Consider the following 13,992-nt stretch of genomic DNA (forward strand, 5'->3'; position numbering starts at 1 on the left):
GGAAAATTATCACCTCATTATCACTTAAGGAAGCTTTGGGAAAAGAAATGGCTTTAAATGGTGATGTTTCACAGCTCACTATACATATTCTCTCAGCAATTCCCTCTTAAACTCAATAAGAAACCAAGCCATTTAGGATATAATGATAATAATAGCGCTTTTCAGATTTTCTATATGCTTTACATACATATTTCATTTCATCTCCACAACAATCATATGAGGTAAATAATATAAGCATAATTATTAAATAAGATAATATTTGTGAAGCCCTTAACACAGTGCCTAGACCTCTACACTACACAAATGCTTATTCCCCTCCCCTTTCTTTTTCTTTCACCCCCTCCAGCCCTCACTATTATCCTCATTTTACAGGTGAGGAAAACTGAGCTTGAGATCACTTAGATAATATGTCCAGGGTCACATAGCTACTAAGTGTCTGAGGTGGCATCAGAACTTAGGTCTTCATGATGCCAAGTCCAGCACTCCCTCTATGTCACACTGCCTCATACCATCTATGAACAGTCACAAATTCTCTGTGCAGACAATTACGATGCTCTTAGTTACTACTAGAGAATGAATTGTAGTTAAAACTAGCCAGAAATAGCCAAGAACATGAACTATACTCTTTGCTTTGCACAGTACCCTTACCTATCCTCAGGTGGCTTTCCTCTCTGTGGCACCATTTAACTGAAACTTCCAGCATCCACAGACAGTGAAATCTTACACTACTGGTAATGGGAGAACACAGACCTTCCAACCATCACCTGAAACTGTATTTTCTTGCAGTCTGATGGCAGTTTCCCAACCCCCACCTTCACTCCTATCCCCACCCTCAAGGGTATGAGAGGAAGGCTGCCTCCTAGAGGATTTTATTCTAGTAGCATGATCACTATTACCACCTTGAACATCTCCCACATATTTGGGGGCCAACTTTGCACTCAGGTATAATAGCCTTATTTTGTTGCGACAGAAAGAAGCCTGAACTAAGGTACACTGTAGGACTTACACAGGGAAATGCTCAGGAGACATTTGGAAGGAAAAAAAACCCACTAGAATATAGACATGTAATACAAACCTTCAAGACAGACCATGGATTTTTATATGATGCAAAATCAGGATAAAGTAAACTGCTTAAACGGAAACCAGAAAAGAGTACATAATAGTGCCTATTATCAGATAGGCATGGAGATGGAAAGATGGGGCAGGAGTAGATCTTTCAGAACTTCTGGGCATTTTTAAGAGGTAATTAAAACCAGAAACTTCAGTCTGAGTTTTGTGTCCAAGACAGCTGCAAGGATCCAGTAGCCCACCACAAGCTGTCCTCTCTCTACCACAGCTCAGCTCTCTTCTGTGTCTCTGATTGCCTCCTGGTCCCCAGGTTGCCACCTTTTTCCAGATTGTCTCCCATTAAGTCCCAGGCAGAGGGACCGATGATATCTTTTCCACCATTGCAACTGCTGCTCATGTGCTCCCACCTTGTTCTTCTCATTCTGTCCTCTAGCAGACCATATGTTCTGTTTTCAAAACTCCCAGGTGTAACTCAAGTCCACCTCTTGGTCCAAAGATTATGATCATTCAAATCTTTCTCAAAACTGAGAGGGAATACTTCTCCTTCTGAGCTAGGAGTCCCAGAATGTCAGTCAGTTCTCAAACCCTTATTTCAGTCCCATAGTTGACATTTGTGTAGTTAGTGCTTTAAGGTTTGCAGAGTGTTTTACACACAGAATCTCAGCAGAGTTTCATAAAACTCCTATGAATTTGGTACCAAAAATAGATTAGCCTTACTTTCCAAATAAGAAAACTAGGTCTTAAAAAAGGTAAAGCTAATGTGGCTTTAAATGGCTAATAAGTAACAGGAGGAGTTATCTGAGTCCAGCTCTCTGATGATTACAGGTCTAGCATTCTTCCCACTTATACTCACCTTTATAAAGCCTTACGAGAATAAAAAGATATATTTTATTTTTAAATGAAAGTGAGGAAAGGGGGATTTATTGATCTTTAGGAAGACCGTTTCCATGAACTGCTATTGATTACTAGAATTCACTTTCCTGACCTGTTTAAATGGCCAAGGATCTTGGGCTCTTTTTCATTTCTTCCCCATTTCTGTGTTAAATATTCTCGTTATAAAATCTGAGGCTGACTAGCCAATTTTAGGCTAAAAATAGTGATATTGCTGCTACTGCTCCACATGAATAAGACAACCCACCTTCTATAAGAATAATTTATCTATATTTATGGATTCTTGAGATAGAAAAAAAACTATAAAGCTATAAGACTCCAAACTAAATACAGTAATAGGATTATTTCCACTATATGCTCTCATTTCCCTCAGGCGGGAAATAGAATCATTCATTTTGAATCTGAATAGGAATCTTCAAATTCTGCATCCTAGTTTCGCCATGTAACACTTTGAGGAGGGAGACCATGTCAAACTTCTCTTTATGTCTTAACCATCCCCCAGCCTAATGTCTTATACATAGTAGGTGTTTAATAAATGACTGTCAAGTTGAATTGATGATGAAGCTATGAACCTCTGAAAATGAATGAAAATTCATTTATTAAGTATTAATTATATGACAAGAACAATGCTAACAATTCTCTTTTTAATTCTAAAATATAATGTAAGATCCTTCTAGCATAGAAGCAGATAAGCTCTTGATCCCCTTTTAGAAATATTTAGAAAGCATATTATGATTATCCAAGTCTGAAGCCTTTAGATGAATCTGAAAGACACTCTTATCAGCCTTAAACAACAACAACAACAATTATCCATTCCTAAACAATGCCCTGCTCCTAATAATCAATTGTCGTACCTTCAGTGCGATCATTCACACCTTGGAAACAGGAAAATGCTACAAATTAGAGCTTGATTTATTGTTTTCTTGATTGTCTAGATTTATAAAAGTGATGGGAAAATATTAATAATTCATATTAAATTTAAAAGTGTGTCTTGCTGCACATTTTTAAAAAAGAGTCAATTGTTAAAACAGTTACCAGCACATCATTGATATTGACCCACCTAAAAACAGAACCATCTTTCCCCATTTCCTGAGGAAATCAAGGTATTTATCAGGTCCTTTGGATTACTTTGGATTACCAATGACCAGCTTTGGAAGAACTGTTGAAAAGTGTGGTCAAAGAGAGATTGAGTGGTTTTAGGAGAACAATTCTCCAGGGATATTCCCAAAAGATTAAATGACTATTGTTCTATTAGATGAAGTAGAATGTTAACCTACATGGTGTAACTATGTTGTGAAATTTTCCTTGTTCAAAATTTCTATAAATGTTATTTCAGAATGTCAGCTCAGAGATATGTATGAAGGCATGAGAGGACTTTGTCAGTTTGGACATTTCTCTCTCTAAGCAGAACAATGTTTAGATGAAAACAATGATAAATTAATATAACTTGCTTCTGGCAGATTTTTGCCTATAACTGCAATCTGTACAATACTAATTTTTTTTCAATACTTTTACTCATAAGGCAACTAGGAGGGGCAATGGATAGAGCACTGGATTTGGAGTCAAGAAGACCTATGTTCAAATACTTCTTCAGACTCTTTCTAGCTATGTGACCCTCGGCAAATTATTTAACCTCTCTCAGACTCAGTTTCCTCATTTGTAAGATGGGGATAATAATGGGATCTCCCAGGGTTGTTGTAAAAATCAAATGAAAAGCAAATGAGACAACATATATCCAAGCCCTTTGCTAACATTAAAGTGCTATATAAATGTTAGTTGCTACTATTACAAAACTAGCTCTCATAGCTTTTGTTTCAGGATAGAACAAAGAGTTATAGTGAACCACTCAAGAAATAATAGAGTGGGTAGTTGTGCAGGTATGATCTCCTTTAGGAAACTGCCACAGGACTATATTTTACAAAGCAGTGTTTCTGAGCAAAATCTTGGTTCAAATAGCAACAGATGGATATGAGGTGAGAGGTAAGTTTGGGTTTCATCAAAAACAATCTGACAGCCTATTCTTTTATAGATTAGCAAGATTTAGGGAGGCAGCTGTTTGGAGGAACACCCTGAAAAATTAACTATAGCTTGTGACATAGCTAGTGGACATCGGGGAGACACCTGGCAGAACTGAAACAGAAACTCAAACAACTTTTGATGATCACAGCATGGATTGGATGACCTGTGGAAGCCCTTCTTTATATGTCTCTAATTCCTAATTCCTAATTCTAATTCTAATTATATATATATATATATATACATACTACAGCTGATTCTAAGGTATTTTAAAGATGCCATTGGGACATGTGTTACCATCACACAGAAGCACGATCACCAGAGTTATAGTAACAATGTCACATCCCATACAGGCCTTTATGGGGCCCTAGGAAATCCAGGGCAAAAATGTTATCACTGTGCATCCTGAAGTGTAGGGAGTACCGGGGGAATTCAGCATTTTGCACTTTTATTTAATGTTCTCATCACTTCCACAGAGAGTGTAGGAAGAGAAAACAATGGCTTCTCTCTTAGAATAGTGAAATCAATTTTGGGTGCCACATTTTAGGGAGGAAATTGAAAAAATTGACAAATAGGAGAATTTCCACTGGAGGGTAACTAGGAGGGGACCAAAGACCATGCCATGTAAGTATTCATTTAAATAACCATTGTATTTTAGCCTGGAGAAGAAAACACTGATGGGAAGGGGTTAGGGTATAATAGCTATTTTTAAGTATTTGGAAGACTGTCAGTGGAAGAAGAATTAGGTTTGTTCTGTCTGGCCCCAGAGACTAGGACTGGGAGCAACAGGTGAAATTCGCAGAAAAGCATAATATTGTTTGTCAGCTAGGTGGCACGGTGGATAGAGTGCTGGGCTTAGAGTCAGAAAGACTCATCTTCCTGAGTTCAAATCTTGCCTCAGGGAAGACTCCCCTTCTCCTAAAGCCTTTCCTGTCCCTCATGTCCCACACTTTATTACCTCCCTCCCATAACTACTTAGTTCTCTCTCTCTCTCTCTCTCTCTCTCTCTCTCTCTCTCTCTCTCTCTCTTTCTCTTTCTCTCCCTCTCTCTGTATGTATGTGTGTGTATGCATATATACATACATATATATGTATATATGCATGTGTGTGTATATATCTATACATCTATACATACATACATATATATCTAAACATCTATACATCTATACATACATACATACATACATACATATATATCATGCATGTTGTATTCTCAAATAGAATGTAAGCTCCTCGAGGGCACGGGCTGTTTTACTTTTATTTTTGTTTAGCACAGCATCTGGAGCTTAATGCTTTCAATAAATGGTTATTGATCCTCTACTTCTCCTCTAATATCTTTCAAACATCACTCGTGGTGGTTCTGCAATCATATCTACGATGCTATATATGACTTGAATTCAATGAGTTTAGTTGTTATCTGACCATCTGCAGCTAGGTGGTATGGTAGATAGAGTATTGGGCTCTGTCTTCCTGGAGTCAGTAAGATTTAAGTTTAAACTTGACCTTAGACACTAGCTGTGTGACTCTGGGAAATTCAGTTTCACCTCTGATTGTCTTATTTTCTTGATTGTAAAATGAGGATAATAACAATGCCTATCTTGTAGGGCTGTTTTGATGATCAAGGAGATACTATTTGATAGTAGGCACTATCTAAACTCTTATTTCCTGCCGTACTCAACCACCATTTTGTATCCCATGATGCAATCTCCATTAGTGGGAGGATTTTTGTTTGTTTTTGTGCACATAACACATTTGTAGGCCCTCTGGATCTTGCTTCCTGCTTGCTTGGAGTGAATGGGTAGTAGTAGTAATTCAATAGCAGATGAGACACAAATACACAAGAAGAAATCCAGTTATCTAAAGAGATATATCCATCTTGTTTTACCTTGCTAATACTGATCTCTTGAAACACTAGACTATCTTAGGAAATGATGGATAGAAAGTTCACGGCAAAACTGGAGGGTGGAGGGCATTATAGGCAGTAAGAACATTGTGCATAAAACCATGCTTAATTTTCTCTAAGAATTCAATAAGGTCTTGAAGGGCAGTAGAGCAACTTTTCCGAATTATTTCCTCTAAGTTGAAACACTACAAAGAAATAGTATACCTGAAGATGTAGGAATCAAAGGAGAGTCTGGGCAAAAGGAATATTTGGTGACTGTAACATTAGTTTACTCTTTTATCCTCATAATAAAATTGATTGGTTAATTATTTTCCCTTGGAGATTCCATAGTATGGTGTTGAAAAAGTGCAAGATCTGAAGTAATTTCTCTGTTCAAATAATAATGATGATGACAATATGATGGCTAGAATTTATATATTGCTTTAAGATTTGTAAAGCACTTTACATAAATTATTTCATCTGATCCTGGCTCTGCCTTGCTAGCTGCGTGGCCTCGAGCAAGTCATTGAATCTTTCTGGGCCTTGGTATACTCAGGCACAAAATGGGTTGAGGTTGAACTATACAATTGCTAAGGGCCCTTCCAACTCTCAATCTATGCTGTAGAAGATAATTCACTTTTATCTAGTACTTCAAAGCTTCTAAGGTGTCTTACATGAGTAATCTCATGTGATCCTCATAGCAACCCTGTAGAGGGAAGTGCATAGTAGGAATATTTTGATTTCTATGTTACATAGTCAATAATACTCTAAGTATATACATATATGGTATACATTTAAAGCCATAACACTGTAGGTTTTTTTTAGTTAGGAAACTTATAAAGAACTGGATTTGGACTTGGAGAACCTAGGTTTCAAGCCTAACTCACTTACTCTCTGTGTCCCAAGGCAGATTTCTTCACATCATCAAGCTTCAGTTTTATCTTCTACAAAATGAGGGAATTGTGTGGATGATTCCTAAGGTCCCTTCCTGCCCTAAATCCTAAGGCATCCTATTTCTCATATAGCAGAGGCTGGACTGTTGCTTTAAAAAAAAAATAGATGTTGTGACCTATCAAGGTTCCTTCTTGCCCTCACATTTTAGGGCTCAGCATGATACTAGAAAGCTGAAGGTTAGGGGTACAGTGAGGTCCAGTGTTCCACGTGGCCTGCCTTTCAGAATTGCCTACAGAGGCTTAGGACTCTGTGGCTTTTGCAGGTCAAACAACTTTACTGCATTCAGACCAGGCCTATTTTCCAGGACACTGCTCTTCTGAAAACAGTCTATCACCTCCATCAACTGGTTCTTTGTTTTCTCTATTTGATCTGACAGATGTCTCTTTCAACATATCCAGTGATCTTGAAATATCATCTTCTGGCTTTCTCTGAAAGGAGATTCCAGGGTCAGTCCACCTCATTCAACATCCCAGCCTAATGCCTTAATCTAAGGGAAACTTCAAGGCCTGGTTAAGCTAAAATATCTTCCCCAATAGCCTGCCTGGTGCCTGAAATTCTTTCCATTTCAATAACTTCTCATGGGGCATTTGGAGACATACGTTCAGACTTCTTTAGGCCATCGTGTAATCTGGAAGGAGTAACACATTAGTAGGGATTATTTAAGACACACAGAGTTTTAGAAATGGAACCTGCTTTAGAGATAATCTTGTGCGGTTCTTTATTTTACAGAGAAAGAGACTTTGGCTCAGTAAAGGGAAGTGTCTTGGTCAAAGTCAGTGGCAGAGCTGGTAGCAAAACTTAAGAGTCCTGATTCTCCATCCAGTGTTCTTTTCCATTATCACACTGCATCCTTCTTCTACCCCCCAAGGTCATATAGCAGAGAGAAGGGTCTACAATAGATTGGGAACTGAGGAAAGTAAGTTTTGATTGGGGGGGGGGAGGAAGGGGGACACAATAGGAAAAAATCCAGACTGTAAGGTACTAATCTAGATGGGGTGTCACGGTAGGGGGCACGTGGCACCCAAGGGAAATGATGATATTGGGGTTTTTCTTTTAAGTGTGAGGACATTGAAAAATTGGAAGGGGGCATTGAAGGAAGAGGGTCAGAAGAGAACCAAGAATGGTACAGGTAAATAAGTATTGTCTGGAGCAGCAGTATCAAACTCAAATAGAAACATAAATAAGGATCCCTATGGGCTGCATATTAATTTAGAAAGCCATATATTAACATTATCTATGTTCTGTTGTATTTTTTTTATTTTGTTAAGTATTTTTCAATTACAATTTAATTTGGTTCTGGTCAAGCTTCTGATGGACTCACAGTAGTGTGTCTGGTCTGGAGTAATAGTTCTCAAAGTATAGTTTGAGTTTCCCTTCTGGGTCCTTGAGATCTTTCAGAAGGGTCTCTAAGGTCAAAATTATTTTCATTAATAATATTATGATGTTTTAGTTTCTAACACAGTAAAGGTCAATAGATACAACACACATAAACAAAAGTTCTTTGAGGGGATCTCAATAATTTTAAGAGTATAAAGAGGTCCTGAGATGAAAAAGGTTTGAGAAACACTGGTCTTGGGTACAAAGTGTAGAATGATACAATGAGTGACACTTTTAAACATTACCTTTTATGAATGATCATCTTTTCAATGCCAGAAAACCTCACTTGACATGACATATAGATATTTATTTTGTGGTAAGTCCAGTAGTATGTATTAAAGTGAAGGCTCAAAGATACCAGTGGATGGAAATACACAGAGACAAATATCAAACATTGCCTACAGGGTACAAATTATGTGTTCCAACTCTTGCTAGAAGCACAAAAGACAAGTTTTTCCTTCTTTACAATCTTACCTGAGGTTGGCTCCAAAGAGTTCGTATTACTCTTGTAAACTCCAACTGGTATAAATAGATGATATTATGAATTTGTAATGCACAAATTCAGATACCTCATTAGTCAGTTCATGTTTCCCATTTTGATCATGCATTTCCCCATGCCAGCATAATTAAAAACTATAAAAGCCAGCTAGTTTCTAGTGTGTTCCCGCAGCTCACCCAACATGTACATTTCAAAAGAGTTTGAAGTTTACACTGTCTGTTTACTCCGTTAATTTTTACCTTGATGGATCTGATTTTCTTCTTTGTGAAAACAGACTTGTATTCCCTGAATAACAAGAGAAGTGAGCTCTTCTTTTGTCCCTTTCATCCCCTTCCCATATTCTTTTTCTTACCCAGAGTCACCCTCAGACAAAGGACAGAACATACTGGAAAACTCCAGGGGCACCAGTTGCAGGATTTGTGTATATAAGGAAAGCTTTTTGCCCAAGCTTAAGTAAAGGGACAGGGTAGCTCAGAGAATCTATCCTGGCCTCCTTCTTTCCTGCTGAACAACACATCCCCTCATTCCAGGTGCTGTGGGACGAGTGCAGATCCTACACAGAGGAGGAAAGTAGCTTCTGAGAGGTTTTTCACTAATATCACCAAGTAAAGCGACTATTAGTAATATGGCATAACCCAAACATGTCTCTCTTGGATTCTGTTCAAGCAGGATGAATTACTGAAATGCTGAGGGGGATTCATGATAGAGCATCTCACACACAAGGCAGTAAGCAAGGAACCTGGAAGGCAATGTTATATTACCTTCAAGTCACTGGTGTTTTTACACAAGAGGCTAAGCTTTTCTCCCAAGGGGGTGGAGACTCAGACTTGCTCTCATTTTTAAAAAAGGATTGTTACACCTATACCTTCCAGTGAGTAAATGAAGAAAGGCTACATCCAGGACAAGTCTTCCTCAGTGTAGAAATTGTTTCTAAAATTTTCTTCCCTTCCCTCCCGCTCTCTCTTCCTTTCTTTTCCTCCCTTCCTCCATTCCTTCCTTCCTTCCTTCCTTCTCAACTTTTCTTTCTTTCTTGGGGTCTAGATGAGACACTTTCACTTCTTCCTTTCCTCAGGGTGTGCTCTTGGGTTTGATGTAATTGCCCTGCTGTTCTAATGTCACTTAGCATTATTATTGTAAAGATGAATGGGACTAAGGTCAGAGTTCAACTTGAAGGCATCTGCTCATTGCATCGCATGCCGGAAGTGCCCAGAGGTGATCTTTAATGAAAGGTTGAAAAAAGATTTGCACTAGGAGAGTCTTTCTGAAACTGAGTTCCAAAGAATCAGTCCTTCATGGAGAGATGAGTAGTGAAGGAAAAGGAGGTCTTGATGAAGAATGGAGAATTCCCTTATATCAAACATTTGCTTCCCCTAAATCTTACTCCAAGATGGAAAATTATGGAGAGGAGAGCAAGTTACTGAACTGGAGCCTTTGAGGAGGGATCATAGGCTTTCAGAAATCATTCTAGTTCAACCTCCTCATTGTACAGATGAAGGAAAGGAGGCCCAGAGAAAGGAATTGACTTGCTTGAGCTCAAATACAAAATACAGAAAGTTACAGAGCCAAGCTTTAATGGTTCTGACCTAGGCACTACACTTTAGGGGAATCGGCTTTCTCCATTTTGCCTACTTTACTCACAAAATAACTTCCTCAAGGCTGAGTTTCCATTCTACCTGCAGACTCTTGGTATTCTTCCTCTCCTCAGGTTACTAGGCCATTGAGACGTTTCATGTTCTCTTATTGGACTCACTCTACCTTTTGAGGTGCCTTCTAGCCGCTCATTTTACTGGAGAAGCATGCTCCTTATTAGAGAGGTTGAAGGGCATGGCTGATGAGAGTTTGGATTCCCATGAAGAAGGCTTCCCATTCTTTTTGGTTTTTTTGTTAACCTCCTGGTAACCTTTTTGTTTTATAAAGGTGGAGAATGACAATAAAACCAGCAGACAACCCTACACCACCATTATGGCCTTTACCTCTATTATCTCATTCCTTCATGCGGACCTCTCTGGTTTCCTTTTGTTCTTTGGGGAGAAGATGTTTTAGATTTATATCCTAGGATAAAACACATGCTAGGTCCTAAGAAAAGATTGCATATTTCTGTTATGTGTTTTCTTTTGTGAATGCATTGTACTGTGGGGTTGGGGCAAGGGTAGAAGAAAGAAAAAACAGTGAAAATGACATCTAAATTATATACTTTAGTTGGCCCCATATTTTTGGTGGCTTCAGTTAGGCTGTATTATGTGTGTCAGGGAGGCAGCGGTGAGTGTACAACTCATAGGAAAGGCCCATTTCACGTCCTAATATTGCACACAAGTCACAGTTTAATGCTATCAAGCAACAAGGAGCTGAGTCTGTGTTCCTTTTATGAGTCAGGCTCCTGCCACTCAGTTTCCTACAGGGCAGGTTCAGAAGCAGGAACTTGTGTAGGGAGGCACATGTAAACATGAGCTATGTAGTGGTCACACATGTCATAATATACTGCTACCTCTTGTACAAAGCAGTCACACATCTCATGCAGGTGTACATGGTGGACACACAAACACACTCCACATGGTGATCATACCCACATAAACTATACAACCCATGCATATCACATAATGCTCTCAGAATAATGCTGTCATCCATGACACCCATTTTACATACACATACATACTACATATTAGTTTCAGGCTCTCTTCCTCTCTCTGTGTCTCATTTTATCCCCTTCTCTTTCTCCCTATTTCTCTGTCTCTTTCTGTCTCTCTTTCCTCCCTCCCTCTCTCCATGTTTCTGTCCTTCTCTGTTCATTTTCTCTTTCTCCCTGTCTCTCTGTCTCCCGCCCCCCCCCTCCAGACTCATAATGGTTCCATGCAAACACAACACACAAGTACATAGTCATCCCACACACTTGTACACTTGTAGTGGTAACACAACACCGCCCTGGGCCTTTGCACACACCTGTTAAGGTCGCACACATCCTCCTGAGTACATTCACTTATAGTGGTACTTCCCCTACTGATCTCCGAGGGTCTCAGCTGGAACCCCCAGCTCCCGGAGCAGCTTCAGCTCCAACTCTCTCGCTTTCTCTGCCTGAGTGAGCACTTAGTGTCCCTTCTCTGAGCATGCGCAGCCCTCCTCCCTCCCCCTCTCCCCCTAACCCCTTCCCCACCAGCCTTTCCCTCTATTCCTTTTATTAAACAAACAGGAGATCCTGAAATCTGGAGCTTGTGCAAAAAGAACCGTGAGGAGGAAGAGAGAGGGATGATGAAGGAGGAGTAATTGCAATTAACCACCCACCTCCGTCATATTCCAGAAAACCGTCTCTCTCTCTCTGTGTCTCTCTCTCTGTCTCTCTCATCAGTCACACACACACGCAAACACACAGATACTCGCACACTTGCTCACTTGCACACACACGCGGGATATGCATTGGGTGAGGACTGTGTCCCCGGCCAGCAGCCTGAATGGATCTTGCTACTCTTAGCCGGACAGCTGTGTAAGGGAACAGGGAGCAGGAGGCATCCGCAACTGGAGGTTGGAGGTGAGCACGGGGCACAATGAGCCAAGCCAAGCCGGCCACCGGCCGTTTTCTCGGGATGCCGCAGCAGCAGCGCGTTTTCGGGGCAGCTGGCAGTGGGAGGCTGCATGCCTGCGGGAGGATGGTAGGTGAGGGCGGGCGAAAGGTGGCGACCCCACGGTGTACTGCTCTTAAGGCGAAAGAGGAGGCGGGCATGGAGACTTAGATCCTTGAAATGTGAGAGAGGGAAAAAAGAAAGGGAAAAAAAAGATGCTTTGGTTTCTGAAATGTGTCCTTCTGACAGGGGAAACTGTGGGGTTTCTTTCGCTAAAACGCCCATAAACTTTTCCCCTCTCTTATTTGGGGAAATGTGCAAACAAAGGGGGCATGTTGGCTTCACTTTTCCTTCCCAACTGTCCCTTTCTCACCCACGCAGGCGTCTGGATTCGTTTGGGATCTGTAGTGTGTGACGCGTGAATGTGTGAGATCTGAGAATCCGTGGATGTGGGTGCTGGTGTGTGTGAGTGTGTGTGTGTGTGTGTGTGTGTGTGTGTGTGTGTGTGCGTGTGTGTGTGCGTGTGTGTGTGCGTGTGTGTGTGTGTACGCGCATCCTCGGGCACGCGCTGTTCCAGGTAGTCGGATGATGTCCGCCGCACTCTAGCCTGCCTGGGTGGAGGGTCGGGGTTTCTCCCGGGAACCCCGCGGGACAAGTGGCTGGCTCTGATTTTACTCTTGCCCTGGCACCTCCCCAACTTCCCGCCCCCTTCTGCAGCGCTCGCTGCTTCCAGTCCGAGCGCGCGTGCCCGGGGCGGCACAGGGCTGGGCGGACAGTCCCAGAGGGGCCGCCGAGGGTATTCTCCCTCCCTGCCCCTGTCAGAGGCGACAAGGGTGAGGCGCGGGTCAGCGGCGGCTATAAAGGATGACTTGTGGAAAGGCTTAGTTCGATCGACTCAATGAAGAGCCAGGCTCCTGGATCTCCTCCAGGGATAGTGTGCTGCTGCTGCCGCCGCTGCTGCTGCTGCTGCTGCTGCTGCTGCTGCTGTCCCTGCGGCCGCAGCCCTAGCCACTGCTGCGCAGGATGTGGCTTTATTTCTGCTTCAGGGTTTGTGACACTCACACGTGTGGAATATCTTGGAGGAGGATTCTTGGTGGGTTTTATTTTTCTTCGTGGGTGAACCAGTTCTCCTTCAACTTCCTTTCTCAGCTCCTGCTATTTGGTTGATAAGCACCTACCTTCTAGGCATATGTTCAAGGGGAAAGGGTCAGGATAATGGTCCTCTTACATGTAACAGCCACCTGGAGGAAGAGAAGGAGGGAAGGAGGGACGGGGTTGTGAGAGAGAGAGAGAGAGAGAGAGAGAGAGAGAGAGAGAGAGAGAGAGAGAGAGATGCATAACAGCCATGAAATGAAAGAAGGTCCAGAGGCAATACCCTTTTTTGAAACTGTAGAAATTGGGTCAGTGTGTGAAGAGAGCACATTCCAGGACTGGGACAATAGGACGAAGCTTCCTGGCAGAAGGAAGAGGAATGGGTCATTTCAATAACGTAGGAGGATGAGCTTGTGAATAGAGGCCAGGGAAGACAAGCAGGAAAAGGAAGAAATTGTGAGTAGTCTACACCTCAGGATTATCCAATGCTTCTATTTCTCTGAGTGTGCATTTTTGAGGTGGATTTAAAGGATCGTATCCGGACTATACAGTACTTAGTACTGACCTTTGTTTAGCCAATTATATCTCACTATTTGTCATCTAATAAACTTGTTCCTTACTCTCAATGAGAACTTCTATTTTGTTGGGCCAAGGGTTTGTGT

At 41.2% G+C, this 13,992-nt stretch overlaps 1 protein-coding gene across 1 annotated transcript in view; it reads left to right on the forward strand.

Moving 5' to 3' along the window:
• Positions 1 to 11,819: 11,819 nt before the first annotated feature.
• The window catches only part of PLPPR1 (phospholipid phosphatase related 1), a 318,401-nt gene continuing 316,228 nt past the window's right edge, over positions 11,820 to 13,992 (forward strand). Inside the window, exon 1 of the mRNA XM_020998895.1 lies at positions 11,820 to 12,207. The gene's annotated coding sequence lies outside the window, so the exon portion shown is untranslated. The remainder of the gene's footprint in view (positions 12,208 to 13,992) is intronic.

Source organism: Phascolarctos cinereus, unplaced genomic scaffold (genome assembly GCF_003287225.1).
Source record: "Phascolarctos cinereus isolate Bilbo 61053 unplaced genomic scaffold, phaCin_HiC Scaffold_4;HRSCAF=312, whole genome shotgun sequence".
NCBI lineage: Eukaryota > Metazoa > Chordata > Mammalia > Diprotodontia > Phascolarctidae > Phascolarctos > Phascolarctos cinereus.